The sequence below is a fragment of the Adiantum capillus-veneris genome, chromosome 24, assembly GCF_014529385.1.
Source record: "Adiantum capillus-veneris isolate H3 chromosome 24, ASM1452938v2, whole genome shotgun sequence".
In the NCBI taxonomy this organism is placed as follows: Eukaryota; Viridiplantae; Streptophyta; class Polypodiopsida; order Polypodiales; family Pteridaceae; genus Adiantum; species Adiantum capillus-veneris.
In genome coordinates, this window is record NC_140954.1 from 15953765 (window position 1) to 15980028 (window position 26264).

Consider the following 26264-nt stretch of genomic DNA (forward strand, 5'->3'; position numbering starts at 1 on the left):
AGCTCACATGTGTCCCTCATTCCCTTTGTGTAAAGGGAGCCTGTGTGTGTGTGTGTGGCTTTCTCTCTCATCCCCTACCTTTAGGGCTCGCCCCCTCCCATGTAGGGATGTGCAAAGACTTTTAGGACACACACAAAGCATCCAATTTTCCCTAGGGTTGACCTTTGGACACAACCTTTGAATTTTGGAACCTTAGCATTTTGGAAGTCTTAATGGGCTGAACCTTAGGGTCTTTTTAGCCCATTGTTGCACATGGCTCTTTTGCATATGGCCCCCCCTTTGGATCCCTATTTTCCCTCCTTTGGATCCCTACTGTGGCCGGTCTGCTAGCTTAACCAATATTCTAGCTTTTTCTCCCCTGGCCTTCCCCACATTAAATGATCAGTTTAATATGAGAAAATCATTTAGGAGAATTAGATATTGATTATTATGACAATTCCTCTATCGTCGGGATCTCCAAGCTTGTGTAAGCTGCGTTTGAATCTAGGGTAGACATGATTTCTGGGCTTAAGAGCTTTTGCTTTGGTTAGGGAAAAGTCGAAACTATGTCCAAAACCACAACCGTTTCGTCACAATTCTCGCAAATTGTCGCTTTTAGACACCCCTAACTTGCAGATGAATTTTGAGGCCTCAAACGACGTTTTTTTCAAAATTGCACTAAAAGGTTGCCATTGGCATACATTTAGTTCATGTTTTATTCTAAGATCTGTAGAGCCGCTCTCAGGCTACGTTTTGATATAAAAACTTTTCCGATCCGATACCGTTTGTGAAAGTTATGGCCAAAACAGTGAAATGCAGTTTAGACTAGTCAAAATGACAGTTGGACCCTAAAACTGGTGTAGAAACATCCTACGCGTAGGATGTTTATATGCTCAGAATTTAACAGAATTTGGTCCATAGACTCCCCTTAAGTCCAGCAACACAATGGTATGCTCAGATTTTAATTTGGATGTAAAAAATGGACTCGAGACATACTACGCGTAGGATGTCTTTTTGCTCAGAATGACTTGAAATTTTCACCCCATCTTCTCCTTGATGTACTGATCACAGTGGTGTGCTCATAGGTTGGTTTGGAGTCCTAAATCAAGCTAGAGAGATACTACGCGTAGGATGTCTAACTCCTCTGTTTCAGCTCAAACTTGCACTGTAGCTTCCCCTTGATGTGCTAAGCTCACAGCTATTTTTGCTTTTTGATTCTGACACCTATAGGTTGGTCAAATGATCAAGAATCTATTTCAAAAGCCTGATGTCTGTTCTGATGAATTCACCAGTCAAATCAACTCCAAATTGGACCAAAATTGACTAGGAGGCTTGCCTGAGGCTATACAACACCCTGCTATGTCCACAGTTTGAATTTGGCCTCTAAATCATGCCTTAGACATCCTACGCATAGGATGTCTAACTGCTCAGAATTGCCCCAAATTTGAATCACAGACTCTCCTTAAGGTGTTGATCACTGTGGTATGCTCAGAATTTCGTTTAGAGTCCAAAATCACACAGAAGACATCCTACGTGTAGGATGTCTTTTTGGCCTGTTTGACCCCAGACTTGTCCCACAGCTTCCCCTTGATGTCAGTAACCCAGTGGTATGCTTAGATTTTGGTTTGGATTTCAAAAGTCCCAATTTTTAGTTGTTCCTACCTTTTTTAGTCAAAAGTGCTAAAGTTCGCTTTGAACCCAATTTTCTCACCCAAATGAGCTGAAAACTCTCACATGCACTCAAAACAACGTTTAGAACATGCACATGAAGTCACCCTATGGTTTGGTCTCAAAAATTATGCCTTGGGCACAATTTGGGTAGGATGTCTGGTAATTCTCATCTTTTGGCTTTGATCTGTCAAAATTTGGTCAAATTTCCACTTTCCATGTGAAAATAGGGTAAAACCTACCTTCTGAACACACTGGTCAACTCAGAATTTCAAAATTTCCACCAGATCACCCTATACACAGCCTTGGCATAGGATGTCTACTGCTGATTTTTTGAGACTGAAGTGTCCTTGATGCTTCCTTATGCTCTCAGCAAGTGCAAGTATGCTTCACAATTGCAAAAACATGCAAAAATCACTCAATTTAAGCCTTTTCTGAAATTTTACGTTTTTTGACTCCGCCTTTTGGCTTTTCGTCAACAAAAATAGGGAAAAACACCCAAGTCAATATGTTACTAGGTTAAAACCTACCCTCTGAACACACTGGTCAACTCATAATTTCAAAATTTGGTCTCCAGAACCCCCTTGAGACATCCTATGCGTAGGATGTCTATGTTTACAGAATTGCAAGTTTTCTTTATAGAACCCTTGCAAATGCTCTTTTATATGCACAGCATCAGTCAGTCATACAAAAATATCCACAAAAGCTTGTTTAATGCATTTTTACCCTCAAAAGCACACTTTTCTGTTATTTCAAATGCAATCAAGCACTTTAGCAAATAATTCAGTACTGAATAGCTCTAGATAAGAATCGGATCACTTACCTAAAGCTACTCCTACAAATCATATGGGGTTTTGCATCTATGAGTAGAAAAACGCTTTACTGCCACACACGGACTAGTAAACGCTTTTATCACCTCACAAATCACTCGGCCACCAACAACTACTCCAATCCACAAATCCTAACTAATCCTATCTAGTCGCAGACCCTCGGCAAGACACACGCTTCCTGGATATCCACTTGATCGCGGAATATCCTCTTCCGGATCCACTTAAGAAAAATGCTTTCTTTAGCCGAAGCTAAATCAAGCAACCATCACACGAGTGTTAGTAGGAAACCTACTTAGGTCCTTGTGTCCCCAGCAGCGGTGCCAATGTTGGACGAGAGCGACTCACACACCCATGAAGTGCATGCAAACACTACCTACATCAACATAATGTCAATCGAGGACACAGATGACACGATAGGCACACGGAGGAAATCTCTTTATCTTGTCAGGCTGAGACCATCCTACACATACAACACTCTGGAAGGCCAACTAAACCACAATCAAGAACCTCACTGATCTCAACTACACCACCTAGCCCCATACACACATACGGAAGGTAACTCACCTAATCATGCCAGATTCTTATGAAACTTAAGGAACACCATCCCCTCACTAGGATACACCTGTCCCTATGCTTCTACACTCAAAACCCTCACTCTAAACCCGTATACGGAAAACGCGTAGGATGACAGAGCAGAATTGTGAAAGTGCTCGAAAATGAAATTTATGAGTACCTATGCGTAGCTTATGTCTCCACGATTCTATAGACTACTAGCACGCAGAAAACAGACATCATTTGATACACTTACGGCCACAAATAGCTCATAGATGCGTCGGTGTGTGCGCTTCGCCTCGCGTGGAATGCTTGGCGTTGTCGCGTAGCTCTCCTCGAGCCTATAGCAATGGTGCAGTCGGATCTCCAATGTGTTGAGCGAGCCGGGCGTAGCAAGAGGATGAAGCTCACACTCACTCTCTTTCTCTCTCACACACAGTAGACAGCAGCACTAAAGTTTTGATTATGATTAAAAGTCTCCTTTACAAAATGACCTAGGTACCTTATATACTAAGGCTACCTTAGGTTTAACCAAAAATGGGGTTGAAAGGGTCAAATGGCTTTGTATTTACAATATGGAAGTGCCATTGCACCTCGGCTTCTGAAACTAGAATAACTACTCATTACAAATGACGTTTATAGCCATAATCCGCAGCATTTCATAACTCGCAAAAGATAAGACTTTGGTACGAAACTTGAGTTATGTTGTGTTGTTGACCCAGTGGTCAACATGCATAGAGCTTGGTGAGAGGATAAATTTTGCCTTCTGTCGCATATCCAAATTTTCAGCCATCGAAGAGATTTTTAAAGATCTTCTTGCAAACTTTCCTGCCAACAATTTGTCCTAGTCTTCATTTTGTTCTTCAATTCCCATGCTGCATTTCAACTTTTCTTTGCCTTCCCACTGAGAGGTGTTATGCCTGACAGATTCTCCACGAGAACCCATGTGTAATCTAGGATTCTTTATGTCTTATGCCTTATAAGACAGAGCAATGAAGACGGGAGCGTGCCCGATGCGAGATGAAGTAAGGGTGAGAGTGGCTAATAAGTCTGGGGTGGGGACACAAAGATTGGGTGCTTTTATCACACGTGTCGGAGGCTGGGGACTTGTTAAACATTGTGTGCAAGCCACGAATGGCTACAAGCACACAACTAGACTATCCTAGTTAGTTCAATCGGGGCAATGGTGTGTCACTCACCGCTCTATGCTTGCCTTCGTGAAGGACTATGTGCCGTGAAGAAGAGGGAGGAGCCGCCACTACACTCAACCACCTCACCATCGTCAATTCCGCGGCAATGCTCAATCTCTCTCTCTCTCTCTCTCTCTCTCTCTCTCTCTCTCTCTCTCTCTCTCAACCATACACACACACACTCATGAACACATGATGGAGAAGAAGGTAGAGGTAGAGCAAGAGAACTTCTTTAGCATGCACCTAAAGAATGAAGATTTTAGGTCAAAATGGACCTTGTATATGAATCTGACCCATTCACACATGAGCGTCCACACTGGCCAGTCATTGCAAAAAAATTGCAAAAATGAAATAAGTGGTGCACCTCTCATTGGAGATCACCTACGCACCTATAGGACCAACAAGCCCAGTCCATGACTCAAATTAAGTGATAAGACGTCCGTCAAAGGTGATAGGGTGTCCATATGTGGTTAACATGCCCCCCTTGCTGATGTAGATTCTGTCATCAAAAGCTAGTGACGTGAAGCCCGTTCCTCGAGGTGGAAGAGCATCTAAGATTGAATGTCTTTAGCTTTCTTCAAACACTGGAAAATCAACCAAAAATGGTAGTGTATAGTGGGAACGGGCATTAAACGATTTATCTTGTGACTTTTTGACGCATAAGTATACTTCATATAATACTCATATGCATAAATAAAAAGATTTCTACCGTACCTTAGTATTACCTTTGAAGTAATACAAATGTACATTACTATCAGAAAGTACTACAAGAGAAGTTTCTTCTTTTCACATTTATTTAATAATATAACCCTTCAATAATGCATACCTTCTTGGATACATACAAGAGGGAAGGGCCTACTAGAAGACTTTATGAAAAGGAAGATCCAAAGCTTCTTGGACCATACCAATTTGAAAATCCTGACCTAAGGGCGTGGAGAAAATGCCAAAACCAAGTCAAGCTCTTTTAGTAGGCCAATTTTTCCTTTTGAAGCATGTCAATCCGAGTTACAGGTCAAAAGTTACAGGGAAACCAGTGAAAAACCCTCTCACAACTACACTGCAAGAAGAGATGGTAAACAGGTGAATCAAGTGAAAAGAGGTAATCTTGGTCTTTTTCCATAAAATAAGATATTTGGAGGATAAAAGACACAAGCATTTGAATGTGACACCTCAAAGATGCCTTGAAGGACAAGACACACAAGTTGGGACCCCCTACTGGAGCCACACAGAAGATGCCTAGGTGGGTCCCACATACATCATGCACCCACATGGAGCCTCAACGACCAAAAATGCTGAATTTCATGATATTTTGAGTCCTAATATTTCCCATTTTAAGAAATATCCAAAGAACATTTGATTTGGGCTAACTCTTTAGCCTAATCAAGTGATTATGTAAAACATGGCTCCCTCACCTATGAAAAGGGAAACCTTCTCTTCATTGGGGGCAAGTTATGAGTGAGTGAGAATAGCTCAATTCCATAGTGACACACTCATCTTAGTGCCACATTTTCTCTTGAAGAAAAGCTGAAGTTTTGCCTCATCTTCTCTCTCCATTAAGGTGGTGGCGATTGCTCTCATGTAAGATATATGTTGCTAGTTTTTCTTTCATTTGCATATCTAGTCCAATACTTGTCTTTAACACCTTCTCTATATCTCATTATTTATCTTTAATACCACCACCACACTTAGATCTATCTCTAATTCTATCTTACTCCTCCTTTGATCTCTCTTGTTGTGTCCTAATTGTTTCATTGGAAGGTATTCAAGCAGCAACCTTGTCAATGTAATGAGTATAACCTTCTTGCAGGAAACAATTATGAGCACAAGGTTAGTAACCATATCTTCATCTTCCACAAGCATCTCTCTCTCTTAAGGTTCTCATTCTCTTCCACAAACTCTAGAATCTCCTTGCTACAGGTACTTCTCTCCCCGCAGTATCCTTATTGCCTAAGGGCAACAATAGGGCTGTTGGGGTATAGGCGTCTGTGCCTTGCCCGACCGCCCAGAGTCTGGGCGCCCACTGACTTGTATACCTTATACATAGCATAAGTGTATGGGGGGCTGATCACTCTTTGAGTCTCCCCACCCATATCTATGTGTCGTGTGTCTCCTTCTCTCTCACACTCTCCGTTTGTGGTGCTCCCAGATCCCCTTCAATTGGTATCATAGCTATGGTGACCGCGGAGAGCACGACGGCTTTGAGAGCTTCGAGGCGATAGCTCGCTCGCTCTCGACGATGGAGTTCGATCACGGAGTTTCACGGAGAGCGATTTTAGCTTGAGGAGCATTGTCTTTGGAGCTTAGGAGCTTGGTGTGGTCAAGCTTGTTAGGAAATAAGATGTAGCTAAATAGATAATTGAGTAGATTACTTAATAGAGAGAGACAGATTTATATACACGAGATTATAGAGTAGAGAGAGAGAGAGAGTACACACGATATACGTGGTTCACCCAATGTGGGCTACGTCCACGCGAAAGCAGCCACTCAATGGCTTTAGTACTTCAAAACAAGAAGTAGTTTACAAAGGGATTATACCCTTAATGGAGCTCCCGCCTTGCTTCACTCTCACCACCTCACACTCACCTTGTTGCATCAACTTCACACTATGAAATGTGTGTAGAAATGGCCTCCTTTTATAGGCCAAAAGGGCTGCCCTCTCTTATGAGAGACAGCCATGTGTAGCCGCCCTTGTGCGAATAAATCCAAATCGGACCCTCCAATCTGCCCATGTGTGGCCGTCCTTGAGAAGACAAGTCCGCTTTTGAATTCGGCCACCGGCCATTGAATTTGGCCACCGGCCACCAGCCATTGACTTCCGACCACCGGCCACCGGCCATTGACTTCCGACCACCGGCCATCGGCCATTGACTACCGGCCACCGGCCAACCGACCGGTTGTTTTCCGACCACTTTTCGGCCGCCGGCCGGCCATAATATTCCAGGGAAAAAGAATATTCCGGCGAAAAAAAAAGTCTCGGGGGCCTCCGTCCCCGAGGCCTTTAAAGTTGCCCTGATTCTTGTCCGTGAAAATTTTGGTTTCCGGTGAGTGATTTTCATTCACGCACGATGGCTTCTCCTCATAATGGGGGCCTTACAAATGTGCGCTTTTACCACAGAAAATTACAAGGATAAATCAGGCTCCATACTTAACAATCTCCCACTCGGAGACTGATCTCCAAACCAAACCTGTGACTGCTTTCCATTTTATCCTTGAATGCCGATTGAAGATGAGCAAAAGCTCAACTTCTCCTTGTTGACCACCTTTGTAAACATGTCTGGAGGATTTTCACTTGTATGCACCTTTCCTATCTTTAGTTATCCCTCTTCCAAAAGAGTGCGTATGAAGTGATATCTCACCTCAATGTGCTTTGTCTTTGAATGAAAGGCTGAGTTCTTCGCAAGATGGATAGCGCTTTGGCTATCACTGTACAAGACACAATTGTCTTGTTTGAATCCAAGCTCTTCTAAGAATCTGTGAAGCCACATAATTTCTTTGCTTGCCTCCGTCATTGCTACATACTCCGCTTCCGTGGTAGAAAGTGAAACCACTTTTTGCAGCTTTGAAGCCGATCTTACTGTTGTGCCTCCAACCGTGAACACATAGCCAGTAGTGCTCCTTCGAGTATCTTTGTCACCTGCCATATCTGCATCAGCATACCCTTCTAGAAAAATATCAATTCCTCCAAAATACAAAGCATTTGTTGTTGTCCCTTTTAGATACCTAAGTATCCACTTCACAGCTTTCCAATGCTCTTTACCTGGGTTGTCCATGAACCTACTCACAACTCCCACTGCATGTGCAATGTCTGGCCTTGTCCAGACCATAGCATACATTAGAGAACCTACCGCTGCAGCATATGGAACTTTAGACATATAGGCTATCTCCTCTTGTGTCTTTGGACACATATCCTTCATTAGTTTAAAATGACCAGCCAAAGGTGTAGAAACTGGTTTTTCATTTTGCATTGCAAACCTTTCTAGTACCTTCTTGATGTAATCTTCTTGAGATAGCTTTATTGTCTTCTTCGTCCTGTCCCTTGATATTTTCATACCAAGTATCCTCTTTGCAGCACCTAAATCTTTCATTGAAAAAGATTTGGACAGCTCCTCTTTTAGGTCTTTGATGTCCTGCATGTTAGCACTTGCAATCAACATGTCATCAACATACAACATTAGGATGATGAATTTCCCATCTCCCAAATTTTCCGTGTAGACGCAGTGATCCATGATCCAACATCCATCGATCAAACTTCAAGTACCATTGTCTTGATGCTTGCTTTAAACCATACAAGCTCTTCTTTAATCTGCAAACCATTTTCTCCTTACCTTTTACTTCATACCCCTTTGGTTGAAGCATGTAGATTTCCTCCTCTAAGTCACCGTGAGGGAATGCCGTATTTACATCCATTTGCTCGAGATTTAGATCATGAGCAGCCACAAGGCTTAAGACAAGCCTAATTGAGTTCATTTTTACAACAGGAGAAAATATTTCATTGAAGTCAATACCTTTCTTTTGAGAAAAACCTTTTACCACAAGCCTAGACTTGTACCTTTTCTTCCCACCTTCTTCTTCCTTCAGTTTGTACACCCATTTGTTTTGAAGTGCCCGCTTACCTTTAGGCAACTCAACCAACTCCCATGTTTGGTTGCGATGTAGTGAGTCCATCTCCTCTTGCATGCTCTTCATCCATTCTTCTTTGGATTCATGTTGCACAGCTTCTTCATATGATTCCGGCTCTCCAGAATCTAAGATCAAGAGATGGTTGAAGGAAGGAACAAACCTTTCTGGAGGTCTACTTGCTCTTGTAGATCTTCGGGGAATAGGTTGAGGCTCCTCATTTGGTTAACGTTGTTGCACATTGTCACCATTTGCAGTCCTTGAGTCTTCACCGTCCTCAAGCTCCATGTACTCATCATCTGTTTCTTTTGTTTGTTTTCTTTCCAAGTAATCTTTGTACATATTTTGTTCGTTAAAAATTACATCCCTACTCCTTAAGATTTTACCATCTTCAGGATTCCATAGGCGATACCCAAAGTCTCCTTCTCCATAGCCAATGAAGAAACACTTTTTGGACTTTGCATCTAACTTTGATCTTAGGCTTCTATCTATGTGCATGAAAGCCTCACTCCCAAACACTTTGAGAAATGCATAATTCACCGGTTTACCTGTCCATGCCTCTTCTGGAACTCCCCCATCCAATGCCGTTGAGGGTGACCGATTGATTAAGTACACAGACGTACTTACAGCTTCCGCCCAAAGCTCAAGCGGTAGGCCTGCATGTAGCCGCATGCTTCGTGCTCGTTCCATGATTGTCTTGTTCATCCTTTCCGAAATCCCATTTTGTTGAGGTGTCCTTGGGGTTGTCCTTTGCCTCCGAATGCCATTGCTAGCACAAAAGCTTTGAAAAGCTTGGCTGCAATATTCGCCTCCATTGTCGGATCTGAGGCATTTAACCTTGGTACCTGTTTCAAGCTCCACAAAGGCTTTCCACCTTTGAAATATGGAAAATACATCGGATTTATTCTTCATGACATAAACCCATGTTTTTCTAGTCGCATCGTCTATGAATGTTACATAGTACAATGAGCCACCAAGTGATGGTGTACTTGCAGGACCCCAAACATCAGAATGAACCAACTCAAGTTTTTATTTTTTCTTTCATTTCCTGATTTTTGAAATTTTACCCTCTCATAAACACAATCTTCACAGAACTCTAAGTCCACTTCTTTCAAACCTGGTAGAAGCTTCTTTGTTTGAAGGATTTGCATTCCTTTGGCACTCATATGCCCAAGTCGGTAGTGCCACACCGCACTGTCAACTTCTGTAGTTGTTGCACAAGCTGAAGGTTGCGTGCTAACAGTACACAAGTAAAGTGTACCAACTTTTTCACCCTTGGCAACCACCAAAGATCCCTTTGAGATCTTCCACCGTTTGTTTCCGAATGCAATGTTGTGACCTTCATCGTCCAATTGTCCTGTAGAGATTAAATTTTTGCGAAGAGAAGGAACATGCCTAACATCTTTAAGCTTCCATTCATTTCCGTTAGCAGTTTTGACAGAAACTGTACCTTTGCCGACAATCTCACAAGCTTCATCATCTCCCAAGTATACATACCCAAAATTACCTTTGGTGTAGTCTTGGAAATGTTGCTTGTGTGGTGTTGCATGGAATGAAGCCCTGGAATCTACTATCCAGGAATTAGACACATTGTCTAATGAGAGAATTAGAGCATCTTGCTCTACTTTACATGCCACATTGGCATACGATGTTGGCTTGTTGTCTTGAGACTCTGTCTCCTTCTTCTTCTTGGACCAACAATCCTTCTTGACGTGGCCCTTCTTGCCGTAGTTCCAACATTCAAGAACTGACTTTGTGCGTGACTTGCTCCGCCTTGAGCGATCACGACCCTTTTGGTTTTTGAACCTCTCCTTAAGCCTTCCACTTGTTTCCACTGATAGTGCAGCACTTGATGATTCTCTTGTGCTTCTCCTTCGCATTTCCTCGCTTAGGAGAACACCCACAACATCATCAAACTTAAGAGTATTTGTGCCAGAGATAGAATTACTTACAGCCATCACAAGGCTGTCCCAACTATCCGGTAGAGATAATAGTATAAGGAGAGCTCGCACTTCGTAATCGAAATTGATTTTCACTGATCGAAGTTGACTTATGTTTGTGTTAAAGTCATTTAGGTGTTCTGCAACTGAACCATTCTCTGCCATCTTTAGATTGAACAAGCGCTTCATAAGAAATACCTTATTGGATGCCGGTGGTTTCTTGTAGAAGTCGTCAAGTGACTTCATCAAGTCCTCCGTGGTCTTCATCTCCGAAACATTGAAGGCCACCGTTGACGCCAAGCTTAACCGGATTGTTCCCAGTGCCTTTCGATCAAGGACAATCCATGCTTCATCTGCCATTGTTGCGGGCTTCTTCGCAAGACCGCCTAGTGGCAAAAAGAGGTCCTTCTGGTAGAGATAGTCTTCAATTTGCATCTTCCAATGTTGATAGTTTTTGTCGTTGAACTTCTCAATCTTGAGCTTTCCTTCCTCCGCCATAAATCCCACTCAATTCAAGGAATCCTTTCCTTGAGATAATTTAGCTACGAGCAAACCTTGCTCTGATACCAGTTGTTAGGAAATAAGACGTAGCTAAATAGATAATTGAGTAGATTACTTAATGGAGAGAGACAGATTTATATACACGAGATTATAGAGTAGAGAGAGAGAGAGAGAGAGTACACACGATATATGTGGTTCACCCAATGTGGGCTACGTCAACGGGAAAGCAGCCACTCAATGGCTTTAGTACTTCAAAATAAGAAGTAGTTTACAAAGGGAGTATACCCTTAATGGAGCTCCCGCCTTGCTTCACTCTCACCACCTCACACTCACCTTGTTGCATCAACTTCACACTATGAAATGTGTGTAGAAATGGCCTCCTTTTATAGGCCAAAAGGGCTGCCCTCTCTTATGAGAGACAGCCATGTGTAGCCGCCCTTGTGCGAATAAGTCCAAATCGGACCCTCCAATCCGCCCATGTGTGGCCGCCCTTGAGAAGACAAGTCCGCTTTTGAATTCGGCCACCGGCCATCGGCCATTGACTACCGGCCACCGGCCAACCGACCAGTTGTTTTCCGACCACTTTTCGACCGCCGTCCGGCCATAATATTCCGGCAAAAGAGAATATTCTGGCTTGATGATCCTCCACCCCCGAGGCCTTTAAAGTTGCCCCTGATTCTTGTCCGTGAAAATTTTGGTTTCCGGTGAGTGATTTTCCTTCAGGCACGATGGCTTCTCCTCATAATGGGGGCCTTACAAATGTGCGCTTTTACCACAGAAAATTACAAGGGTAAATCAAGCTCCATACTTAACAAAGCTTGGTCGAGGAGGCGGTTGCGGCTTCCTTGGTGAGAGGAGCTTTTGAGCTCAGTGGAGCTCGTTAAAGAAGTGCTCGACGGAGGAGAGCTTAACATTCGAGTTCTTGGATGTTGTTGTGGCAAAGCTCTTGCGTTGGAGCTTGCATTGAGAGGACATTGCATCACGCAGAGTGGAGCACGAGCAGGTTCAAGACTGTGTGCAACTCGTTTTTGCCATTTTCGGGCTCTAAAACGCAGTTTTTTGCGTAGCTTCGTCATACAGAGTCAGATCTACATGATCCAGGAGTCTAGGTCAGGGTTTTGGCACGCTCCGGACGCGATGGTGATGTCTATTTGCTGAAATTATGCTTTGAATTACAGCAGCAACCAGCAAATTCATAGGTGTACATAGGTTCTTGGATATGCATTTGTCCAGAGAGCCACTCATGCGAGAGTGAGCTATGTTTCCATGGTCTTGGCGGTTTATGTATGCCATATATGGATTTGTGTATTTGTTTATGGCTGAGATTATTTGAGATTTGGCTCAATTTATAGAAGAAACTCTATTGGATTTTATCCAGGTTCTCGCCATAGCTTCTACGTATCCGTAGGTTGCTCTTTGACAGTTTAGTGGTTGAGTTTACTCCCACTTTGACAGGTGATTTTCAGTCATCATTTGGTTGGATTTTGGAGTCACTTGTGTATGCCCTTGTGTGCCGTATTTCGTATTGCGCATAGCGACAGATCTTGCAAGGTTTTGCGAAATGTTGCTATAGTTATCTGGCAGACATTTGGTCATCGATTGAAAGGTATTTTGGCAGCAATCATCACTCACATGTATGCCATTTGAGGTGCCGTTGAGTGGTACTCCGGCAAGAGCGGGTATGCTCATATGTATGACTTTGTGAGGTGATTCCGGTCAAGTTTATTCCCAGATTGGCCATTGTGGCATATATTATTGTCTCTTTGAGGTTTACTGTTGAGATTTTGCTCCAGTTACAAAGGAGACTCTGCCAAAATTTTGTCAGATATTTATGTGCGATTGAGTCATATTGACTTGTGATTTTGTGCAAGGCTTTGCACGGTTATTGGTGCAACTTTGCATCAGGTTTTGAGCCATATTTGCAGACTTTTGTTGATGTGATTTGAGCCAGTTTAGGGCTGACTTGTATTGACATTGTGGGAGCTCTATTTTGGAGTGTGTCTCACAGGTTTTACATTGTGTTTCTGGCCATATTTGTAGACAATTTCCAGGTGTTGTTGGTGAGGTGGTTTTGCTTTCTAGTTTGCTACATTGTGCTCATGGCAGAGACAGGTGATCGATCAGATTGTGATCTCTCACAGATGCGCGTGTTTGATGGGTCAGACTTTGCGGCATGGAGAGAGTGTATGCTTGATGCATTGACGCAGCGAGGGTTGCATCGACCATTGAGTGGTGATGCAGGTAGACCTTCAAACATGTCTGACGATCAGTGGCAGGAGCTAGAAGAGATGTCACTATCTACGCTCTCTTTGCACCTTGCGAAATCTGTATATGCTCTTGTTATGTATAAGACTACTTCGAGAGCACTTTGGCGCAGATTACATGATATGTATGATAGATCTGAGTCATCACGCACTCGTGTGAGACATGTACATTCACGAGCACGCCGACATGTGACATGTTGGTATTGTGGTCATTCTGGACACGTTAGACGTTGTTGTTTTCGTCGTATGCGACATCGTAGGAGACATGGCAGTCTCAGAGATGTATGATAGATCTGAGTCATCACGCACTCGTGTGAGACATGTACATTCACGAGCACGCCGACATGTGACATGTTGGTATTGTGGTCATTCTAGACACGTTAGACGGTGCTGTTTTTGTCGTATGCGACATCGTAGGAGACATGGCAGTCTCAGAGATGTATGTAGTGATGCCATGGACTCAGTTGCTTTGACAGTTGAGACACATGTAGTGTCGGAGTATACTAGTGACGGGGATGTCACTTTTACCTCGAGCTATGCACGAGATGCTATACATGTGGATAGTGCACTCCCTTCGCAGTGGTTGCTAGACGCAGATGCTATGTTTCATGTCACGCCGCATCGTGCATGGTTTTGTAGCTATTCTAGCGGGATGCTTGGTAGTGTATGTTTGACCGATGGATCGGTGCATGCGATAGCAGGTGCAGGAGATGTGAGACTGTCATTACCAAGTGGTGCATCTTACTTGTTACGACATGTATGCTATGTACCAGATTTGACAGTGATTTTGATCTCGATTGGTCAGCTTAGAGATTGTGGATGTCAGATTTCGCTATGAGAGCGAGATTTTGTGATGCATTTGGGTTCGCTAGTGATTGCGAGAGGTGCCAGGAGTGGTACAGGTTACCCATTGCATGTGGATCACGTGAGAGACGGTGTTGTCTCTGTGATCATGCAGCCAGGTAGACAATGAGAGAGCAGGCGAGTTTCTTTTGCTCATGGGTTGCAGGGTACTTTGCGTGGAGTGCAGAGTAGTGAGCTCGTTGTGCACACAGTTGGGGCACGACTTGAGCAGTCACACAGAGAGGTGACAGAGTCATACATGCATGCTTTGCTAGTGGTTGAGCAAAGCAGAGAGTCAGTTGTGCGAGATACTTCTATGCAGGATAGACAGGTAGAGCGGTCTTGCTCTAGTGAGTCACGACAGGAGGACGTTGTGCAAGAGTCTATGCATACGGAGTTAGAGCATGAGAGCTCTAGTGAGTCACAGTAGATTGAGTTGTCATGTTTGCAGTGGATGATTTCAGAGGAGGCTGAGATGTAAGCGATTATGCAGTCATTCCTTTCTATGCTCGACAGTGAGCATGGGGATATAGTTGTGCAGGATATGTCTTCCAGCAGACACCTAGAGCAGCTGGTTTTCTCTGAGGTTGCACGATAGGTTGATGCGTCTTTTGTGGACAGTGAGGAGATGCATGTGGTTGACGCGCCTTGTCAGTCAGAGATGCCTATTTCCAGGGATATATATGTTGATGCATGCTCCGTAGAGCTAGCAGTGCCCGCTAGCATTGCATCGACATTCGGTGGTCTCATGTATGAGGTGTTGATCTTGAGACCGGATATCGCAGCTACAATGGGAGCATTTGCAGTTGGGATTGTCAGTCGTTTGTTGACTGATGATGGCATAGTGCACGAGGGAGATATGCAGGTATTGCGTACATACTTGCAGTACGTGTGCGGTACGTCTGGTGGTGTATGGACTTACACGGGAGCAGGACAGCCGGATGCACACGATCAGAGCCAGCCAGTGGGCATCGGTTGAGAGCACTTTTCTCTCACCTTTTGTAGTCTTTAGACTAGGTTCCCTTGCTTAAAGGCACAGTCGCCTTTAAGTGGGAGGTTGTTGGGGTATAGGCGTCTGTGCCTTGCTCGGCCGCCCAGAGTCTGGGCGCCCACTGACTTGTATACCTTATACATAGCATAAGTGTATAGGGGGCTACTCACTCTTGGAGTCTCCCCACCCATATCTATGTTGTGTGTCTCCTTCTCTCTCTCACTCTCCGTCTGTGGTGCTCCCCGATCCCCTTCAAGGGCTTGGGAGAGAAACTCTCTTCTTCTTCTCCTTTCACTTCTTTCACACCTTTATCTTTGAACATACTAAGTATATCATTGATGAATAACCATAATCCACATAGAGGTAATTTCTTTCAATTCCATTCAGTGCAATCTATGAGGGTCAACATTTGGATTAGTCGAAAGATTCACTTTCAGCAACACATAGTGTTTCTATTTGGTCCTGAAAGGCTCAACGAAATACTTCTCTCACCAGATCCCATCATACTACCTATTATTGACTATGAATTCTCTTTTGATGTGAATGTGGTTATTTTATTATGAATCAAGAGGATTTGTACTCACAACTAATTCCAATTGCTAGACAAAACATATACATTATAGTAAGCACAAAGCTACAGTTCCAAAGAGCAATCCGTAGCTTATTTGGACAACAAAGATTAAATATCATTAACTCATCCATTAACCCTTTTATCCTACCCATGATACGATATGATCGTAATCTCGATGTTTTCATTTTTGTTTTGTTTTGACTATCTTTCATGAGTTCTCTCCATCACGTGTGTGTTTGTAAGGAAAAGTGAGCGACTTCTTTGGCTACATTTCTTCTTTATCTCTAGAAGCTATGTTATCTACATCTTAGCTCTTTCTCATAACCCTTGAGCTTCCTCACAAACTCTCACAGCAAGAGGCCCGGTGCCTTCCTGGCAAGACCGCCTACTTCTTGACAACGTTAAAAGGAATTGCATATGAAATCATCGCCTGAGTATTCCCTTTGTTTGACCCCCCAAAGTGTTTTCCACATTGATTCAATTTTTTATGTGTTTGCTTATTTTGTATGCTTTGGGCTTTTTTCTTTTCAAGGAAAAGCACCCACACTGGGAACCTCCAGGGCTCTAGTACCATAGGCAATACATATGAGTGAAGTACCAAATCAATCCAAGATTTTCCTTCCAGCTTGAAATTTTACATTTTTGGTACTTTTTTTTTGTTTGTTTGTTTTCCACTGCATTTTAATTTCGTGACTTTGGGGGGTCATATTGACATTGTTACCCTCCTCATGCTCACCACAATAGTAAATTGCCTTTATAATACTTAAGCTAAGGTCAAGAGAGATTAAGCCCACTAGAAAGTACTAGTACATTGCACACAATGCTTCATAATATTGGATTAAGAACCTAAAGTAACCATTGACAATTAGAAAGGCATTTCCCATGGTATTAAGAGAAGATCTCTAATTTCTATCTTGGTCAAACTAACTTAGTTACACTTCTTGATTCATAAACCTAGACAAGGGACTATGACATAAAATTATATTCAATCTAATGTTTAATACTAAGCGAATGTCTTGAGTATTGTGCTACCAATCACAGTTAAAGCAAACAAGCATGGATGCTAAAAAATAAAAGAGGCAATGATAATGGATAGGAAACACCTGTTCGTGTTGATGATCGTGTTCGATTCAAAGAGTGGACTAGACAAAGATTGCATGAAGTTCAAAATCCCAAATATTGCAATGCGTCCCTATATACACTAGAAAACACAAGGAATACCTCTAGGAGGCACATCAGTGGGAAGAGGCACCAACCTTTATCGAACACAACCAAAACAACATAAAGAACCCTAACATAAGTATTTGCATCCCACTAGGGGTCAAGGGAGTAGGATATTGTATAGATGGGCGGGTAGCTTTAAGTCTAAACCCCTATCTTTGTCATTGTCAATAAAAATAAATTCATCAGTGAGACTATACGTGCCATCCATGCAATCATGTAAATTGTCCTCATCATTAGATGCACATATGTTCACTAAGAATGTCACTAGGCATGTATAGTTATCTTGCTCAAAAGGGTAAGCTTGTGCAATTGGAGACACGTTCTCTACTAAGTAGGGATTAGCTGTGGTCAAGAGACGTATCAGCCATTCTAATTCCTCAAAATTTTTCTCACTATACATTCCCTAATATTGGGAGATTGAGAGGCCAGGGAGGAAGGTTAACAGGGGAGCAAGTGAATGATGGATGTCAGCAAACACTCCCCCCTTCCTTGGGTAGATCATACCTTTTGGAACGATGTCGTCACCTTTTGAAACCAGTGGTTCCAACTTGTAATGGGTGAAGACTTTGACCAATAGTTTTTCACCACCCTAGGCGTTTCATCTAGCTGCAAGGGTAGTCAGGTACTCTCCCATGATTTTACTTGAAATGTTGTTTTAAGTGATGAATTTACAATAGGAGGTGCTATTCTTTTCTTGTGTTTTTGTACATTTTTGGTGGTAGGTGGAAGTTGTGAAGAAGTTTGTGTTTTTGTAGAAGAACTACATGAAGAGCAAGAAGCTTAATTTGTTTTTTCTATGTTTGAGCCGAGCGATACAAGTCATTCTCGCTTGGGAACCCAAACTAGCTCCGGATCAGGTATATAGTATTATGTGATCTTTCCCTTCTCACGATCTTCAATCGGCTTTATTGTTCCAGGATTTGAATCACATAGTTCTATAGGTGATAGGTAAGAAGACAATTTATGTTTAGGCACCCAAATTTGATCATTCCCTTCATAGTAGCCTTGGGATTCCAATAGTCGTTTAGGAATCCAATGCAACATTTTCTTACATTTCTTAGAGCGAGTGGGGTGTCTCTTACAAGGCTTCTATTTTTTAGCGTAAAAAATGGTTGCTAAAGAAGCTTTAGGGACCCATTTGTATGTTGACTTTGTTATAATTACAATGAGTCTTGTGTGTCTCATGTTTTTTTCAGCTACAAAAGTTGAAGCTCTAGAGGGTTGGGCTATAGGTTCATATGGTTCAACCTCTTGGACATGCAATGTTTTGGGTTGCATTTTCTGAAGAGGTCATATCTCAGGGACTATCGCTTGAGTGGAAGGGCTAAGAGTTGGTTTTTGTGCTGTGACACTCCTAGTCCCCCAATCAATAGTGCACTTGGTCTCGCTAACATACACTTCCGTCCTAGGTTTATATTGCCTTTCATAGTTCCAACACGCATGACCAAAGTCTTGAGCTACAACCCCGTTTTTGTAACTAACAAAAGTGTGTCAGGTTCCAAAAACATTAGTTTTTTTCTTGTTGACACCCTTGACTTGGAGCTACGACCCTGTTGTTGTAACTCACACCACGCTCCATATGATAGCAGATTATATTTAGCACCTATGTCTAATAAGGCACTATATAGTACTTTCCCATAGGTGCTATTTAACTCAATAGGGTATCGTAGAGGTGTGTCAGAGTCCAACCAATCATCCTCTATTTCAACTTGAAATGTATATGTATTTCCAAGGTTGGCCTCTCGTTGGCATCTAATACGTTGTTGTCGCTCCTTAGCCTCATCTTGAGCTTGGTTCTTTTTCAATTTTTCTTGTGCCTTGGCTTCCTTTTTTTTATGGATGACATGTAGCTCCTATTGGCTTAAAGGATCATAGTATCTTTTAAATTTACTCCTATTGAGGAATCCAATGGTTTCAACTCCATCAAGAGTTTCCACATGAATGGTACCTTGTCGAGTGATTTTGCATACTCTATATGGTCCTTTTTTCGCATATTTTAACTTTTGCTTCTTGTTACGCACTCCATACATAAGGACTTTATCCCCATCCTTGATATCCTTGTTCTTTAAATCACTGTCAAACCATTTCTTTCTACTATCTTTATCCACAAGTGTATTTTGCACAACTAATTGTTTTTGTCATCTAACCTCTCAAGGATATATAAACACTCCACTAAAGGGTTACCATCCCAACCTTCTTGTGAAGCTACCCGCAGACTAGGAATTACAAACCCCCATGTCATAATTGCTTCTTGGCTATATTCCATCTTGAATGGTGTACGAATAATAGCCACTTTGTAAGCAGTACAATAAGCCCATAAAGCTGATGTTAGCTTCAAATCCCAATCTGGGCAATGAGCTTCCACTGTTTTGGTCAACATAGAAATTTAAATCTTGTTATTTCTCTCAACTCTTGTGGATAATAAGGTGTAGACTTATGGTGGGCTATCATGAAGTTTTTTGTAAGTTCCTTTATCACTAAATGCGTACCATTGTCACTTACAATCTCAAGAAGACGACCAAATCGTGTAATAATGTTCTCAAAGAAGAAACTTAGCTCTTGACCTTGCATCAACCTTGCATGTCGCCTTGTCTCCGCCCACTTTGTCACATAGTCAGTGGAAACAATAATATATCATGATTGAGTGTTACAACTTACCAGACTAATTGGGCGTACAAAGTCTAAACCCCATTTATCAAATGGTTGAGTCACTTCAATAGGATGTAAGGGCATCTTATCCTTTCCTTGTGTGATCTTGTAACGTTGGCATTCATCATACCCTTTTGCAAAAAGTGATGTATCCTTGAATAAGGTAAGACACCAATAGCCTGATGGAAACACTTTTTTAGCAGTTAGCTCCCCTGAAAAATGTCCACCGGCTATACCCATGTGGGCTTCCTGTAGTATGTATGAATACTCATACTCACGAGCACAACATCTAAGAATATCGTCCTTCCCTAGCTTGTAGAGAGTTCCTATAATTAGAGAATAAGGTTCACATTCCTTTAATAGTTTTCAAGCTATACCCTTACAAAGCTCTTTGGGTGGAAAACCATTAACTAAAAAGTTCACAATCTTCTCACTCCATTCAGGCATGGTCTTGACTAGGAATAGGGAAGTATCAGGAAATATATCATTGATTCCAATAGAGTCTTCACCATTGGGTATGCAAGACAAATTATCTTCCATGACATGTCTTTTATCAAGTCTCACCACAACGGTAAAATCAAACTCAAGAAATATTTATAACCATCGTGTAATTCTTCCCGTGGAACAAGGTTTATTTACTAGATACAACAATTCTTGATGATCCACTTAGAAAACAAACTTGTTGGCAAGAAGATAGTAGTAAAATTTCTTTACTACGTAAATCATAGCTAAACCTTCCCGCTCTATAGTGGTGTAGTTCCTCTCAGCATCATTTAATTGACGACTTGCAAAGCTAGTGGGGTAGTCCAATTTATGTTCTCCTGGTTGAGCTAGAACACATCCAATAGCAAAGTTTAATGCATCAATATACACATGGAAAATTACATTCCAATCGGGCACTTGTAGGATGGGAGCACTTATCAAGGCCTTTTTTAATAACTCATAAGAATAGTAATACTCCATGGTCTAGTGGAACTCAATAAGAAGCTTGTACAATGGGCGAGCTATCTCGGTAAAGTTTAAAATAAACCACTAGTAATAACCAACATGGCCCATGAACCTTTGAGCTCCTTTATAGTTTGTAGGTGGTGGCAAATTGGAAATAGCTTTAATTTTTCTCTCATCTATGGAAATCCCATTTTTGGACACTATATGCCCTAAAATGACTCCATGTTTAACCCAAAATTGGCATTTGAAAGGGTTTAATGAGGTGCGATACAATCTGCACTTTTCAACCAAATTTTGTAAACATGATAGATGTTCTTTCCAAGATGAATAAACACAAATTTCATCTAAGAAAGATTCACAAAACTCCCTCAAATATTTCCTAAAAGCACTGTTTATAATCTTTGGAAGTTAGCAGGGGCATTGGTTAAGCCCAAAGCCATAACACAAAATGCAAACACTCCAAATGAATTTATAAAATCAGTTTTAGCTTGGTCCTCTAGTGCAATTGCAATTGTAATTTGATTGTAGCCAAAGTACCCATCAAAAAAGTTATAGGCTTCCTTACCTGCATACCTTCTTAAGATCCACACACACCCTGAGTTTCCCATTCTTTTTTGGCACAATAACTATTGGAGACACCCATTTGAGTGCTCAGTAGGGTATATTGGAGTGCACAATAACTATTGGAGATAGCCATTCCGAGTGCTCAATATGGTATATGAATCCGCATTTGACAAGAGTTTCAATCTCTTCTTGAACAATCTTTTCATACTTAAGATTCATTGGGTAGGTTCGTTGCTAGATTGGTTTAGCCATGCCATTAATGGTAATTGTGTGTTGCACCACAGAAGGTGGAACACCTTTCATATCATAATATGTCCAAGAAAATATATCCTTGAATTCCTTGAGGAGATTCTTAAGTACATATTCCTCAGTCTCTGTCACATCTTGGGCAATGAAAACAGGTTTGGACTCCTCACCTATTACTTCCATCGATAGGTGTTCTATGGGCCTTTGTATACACAACCTTATGCTCCTCCATGGTGTAGGATTTGAAATGCACATATGCAGGATGTAAATCCGTGGGGTCATGTTGTTCTGTGGATTGTGATTTCTCTTTCTCTTCCTTTTGTTGTTGAGCTAGCTCTTGGTTTTGTCGTCTCCTTACAGTACAACTCAACTTTGGCTTCTCTGTAGCTTCTAGATGTGCGATGTCAATGGGTTGTGCAATGCACCACATGACATTTTGAAGGTATTCACCCCAATTATTTACCAACTTTTGATGAGCATCACATGCCTCCACATAATAAGTCATTGTACGATAGATTTCTTTTCATTTATCATAGCACGCACATTTGCTCGATATTGTCGCCTCTTATACCTCTTACTTCTCTTGTTTACTTTTTTATTACAACCTTCCTCTAGTGAAAAGTCAGTAGATGAACCCTTACTTGTGTCTTCTCCTCTCCCTGATAGATTCCCAATTAGGGCAGTGTTGAGCTCCATATGGTTCGTTTCTATATTTGCACCAATATTCAATTCAAATCCTTTGTCCTCCTAGTTGGTTTCAACTGATGATCCAAAATCCAAATCATGTGAGCTATAGTCTTTTGAGCGGCTACCGGTTTCAGTGTCAATCAAGCCTTCACCTTGTAGGTCCCCACAAGCTATATGCATTACTCCTCTCATATTTAAAGGTACAAGTTGTGGCATTTCATCCCCCTCACGTGTTACTTAGGTTGTCGCCCTATTTCCCCAAGTGTCTATGGTTGTTGCTAGGTGGACCCAATTTACGTTGTCAGACTCGTCCATTCCAGGTAGAACATCCATATAAGGGGAATCTTCTCCAACATCAATGTCCTTTTTACACGTGTAACAATACTGCAATGGGGCCGAGTGAATTGTGGTGTGAGATCGTTGGTCAATTATAAATCTGTTTCCTAGAGGATGTGCCTAACCAGTAACAAGATCAACTTGAATGAGAGAGTCTTGGAACTGTAAGTAGACATGGTTTTTAGACCATTCATGCATCATTTTTTCTTCCCTCATAAAGGACGTTCTAAGATCATCTCAAATGACATAGTGTACTTGGAAAATCCATAACAATGAAGGTATGCCTTATTTTGTGTCCAAAGACCTTGATCTTGAGATCTTCTAGCATCCCGATAGGCTTCACAATAGTCCCATTGGCCATCTTTACCACTATGTTGCTAGTCCCAAGGTGAGGTCTTCCCATAAATTCCCAGCAATTTTTAGTTACAATGTTAACCCCAATGCCACCATCAAAGATTCCCTTCATAGTTAATCCCTTGGTATTGATTGGTATTGTCGCATTGGATTCATCACGTTCAAAGTATTGTCCCAACTTTTTAACACAGGTATTTCAACAACAGAGTTCTTATCTAGATTGGGTTGTTGATCTAAGTGTTCCTCCTCTTTGGCACCTCCCTAGCTCCATCCACCTGTGCAAATTGTGGTAGCCCAAATTTCAAATATCCATTGAGGAAAGCTCGAAGAGCTAAGAATAGCGTGGGGTCTCCATAAAGTTTAGACATGATGGTGTTCTAACTTATGAAGCCATGAAATCCATCAGTTTGGCAATATTCAACGACACTTTTTGGGCTTCAATCGCTTGACATCATGGGAAAGATGGGATCTCCATTTCTTCAATAGGTTCAAGTAATCCCTCTATAAACATTCTCTCCAACAACAAGGGATTACACCCAATTCACAATGACTTACAATCACTTTCTTCTTGGATGACACTAGGTATGTCTAGTGGTCTATGGTCTTTGTGAGGTTGATTTCACCTAGGAAACATTGTGTATGTAATGTGGATCTACCTAGGTGTTGGCTCTAGATCCCTTTGGGTCTCTTCTATCAAACTCATTAATTGATTGACTCGCTCAATCTTCTCTATAGGGTTTGGGTAAGTTCCTATCTTCTTCTTGGGCTCCTTGGGTCCTGGGCATTGTGTCTCATGATGATCTTCCTTGTTTGTTTCTTTCCTAGTGACCGTTTTAGTCTCTGTGATCTCATCCAAATCAGAATCCTCTTCAACGTCGTTCATATATGAGGGGTCGTCACCAGTCCCTATGTTGGTCTTTGAATTGGGATCTGACTTTGCTGCTTTTTGCGATCTCTTCCTTTGTGTTTCCTTCTTCTTATGAGATTGGTCAATTGATGTTGTGTCTCTTTCTTCAAGAATATAATTTTGGTTTTGGAGCATTTATCATGTGAATACATTTACTGGTACCACATGTATACTTTGTGATGGCTCCTCGATAACCTCAATTAAGTTCAATGGCATGATCTTTGGTGCATTTGGATATACAACATTGGGCAATTGAATGATCATTGTCCCATTGATTACACATGAGTATCAGGATTGTAGTTGTACTCGCTTGTTTGATTTGCATTAGTGTGGCATTCTTTTGTAGTCTAATAAGACACTCGACTACACGATGTGGACCCCCATATTTGTGGTGTCTTGGCAGTGAAATTGATAGTTTGGCCTCTTGCCACAAGAGCATCTAATTGATAGACAGGTTTGACTTGTCCCAAATAGTCCTCCATGTAGTATTGTTGACTTTCTCAAGTGCATCAATCCCATAGGCAATATTTGGGTCTAACTCATCTCGCAATCCACACAAGCAATAGATGACCGACAACCCACTTGATTCACAGAAGTGATTCTCGGATGTGGGGATTACAGTCCTAACACTGAGGTGGTAATGGTGTTGTTTGAACAACATTTTGGGCTCTAAGATGGTAGCCGTGGTGTCATCAAGAGAAAGATGAGCTAAATGTGGAAAGGTAAAGCTATCGTTTGTGGGCTCAGATTGTACTGAGACTCGTGGCAAAAAAAAATATGGAGGATCCATTAGGCTTACCAAGGGAGTCTCCATTTGTGATGAAGTTGGTTGCTTAGCCTTTCTTGTATCCAAAAATATCATGAGACACATTGACAGCATGTAGATCCCTCTGTTTTACCTCTCCAACTCAATAACCCTATGGATGATATCACAACCTCTTTGATGTTTCTCCTCTACGCTAGTAGCACCTGATGTGGATTGTAGGACATCTAACCAACCCACGTGATAGATGTGACCTTTGTATAGGTTAGTTAAGGTCTCCGTTTGTAGTTCATACTCCCAATTTTTATTATGAAACTCTCCATCTAGGATTGAGGTGCTAGGGGTGTCCATTGAACTAGATGCAATGTGGCTCTCTATGGTTTGACCCTTAGTAGTTGCTAGTTCAAGAGCACTCGATTGCTCGACCAACATGGATGTTGACATAGGGGCCTTCGCCTTTAGCTCTCCATTTCTTGCCTTGTGTAAGATTTAAGTTTTCTTTTTCCTAGCTACAAGGATATATTGCTCAACCTCTTACACTTCGGCAAGGCTTCTCTCATCAGGTAATATAACCTCAAGGGGAATAGCTCTGAAGAGTAAGGGAGTGCAACCAATGGAGTATTCACATGCACACTCTTCAAGAGCATGGGGTCTACATTTGTCATGAATGGTGAATTTACTTCCCCACCCCTTCATTTACATCACTAGCTCCATGTTTAGAGTGAGTGGATCTACTAAAAGTCTCTTTTAAGCGGCTAAATACACTCATCCCAGACCGCGGGTCCATGGCATGCATGTCTTGGCTTGAACTATCGAGATTGGGCATCAGGTAACCTTCCATGATGTTGTAGTCAGAGGAAGAGTCACTAGATACAATATGTAGGCCTTGAGTGGTACTACCTTGGGTTTCGGTTGAGGGCCTAGAGCCTAATATGGAGGAATAATGGGCGCCGGTGTAAACGAAGACACTCTCTATATGATCGTCCTCTAGCACACGACCAGAGCATATGTGCATGTGACCTCAACACCCTAGAAGTGTTAATGAGTGTCCATGAAGGCCGGTCACCTAGTTTTTTTGGGTGTTTTGCAACCCAAATTTACTCTAATTTTTTTTTGTTTTGGTTCTTTTTTATTAACATAATCTTTGTAAAATCATTAACCATCCTCGGCCTCAGTTACAAGGCCTCAAACACCTTCAAAGGTGGAGAGAGCTAGCGGCGGGGAATGAAGGTAGGAAAGAGGAAGAAGAAGCATTCATAGGAGAAAGAAATAGTTCCTCACTTATCATCACTCGTATTGGTTAGCATAGCATAATAGTATAGTAATGAAGATGAAGAAGATGGAAAGCTTAAGCATTGAATCATGGATCTTGGTTGGATTTGCATTCCATATCCAAGAGTGTTGGTGTAGACTCTCAACTTCTCAACAAACTTGGTGTGAGGTCCCCAATCCCAGGAGTTTGGGGCAACTTGATAGATGGCCTTCCTTTATTATCGAGTCTTGTTGATGACACCCTACTCTGTTTCCATGAAGCAGAGAGGAAGTCCTCTATCCATTGTGATCGTGATTGTAAGGGTCATACACCACAAGCCAGGCCAATAAATCAAGGATTCTAATGGAAGCTATTTCCTATAACATAA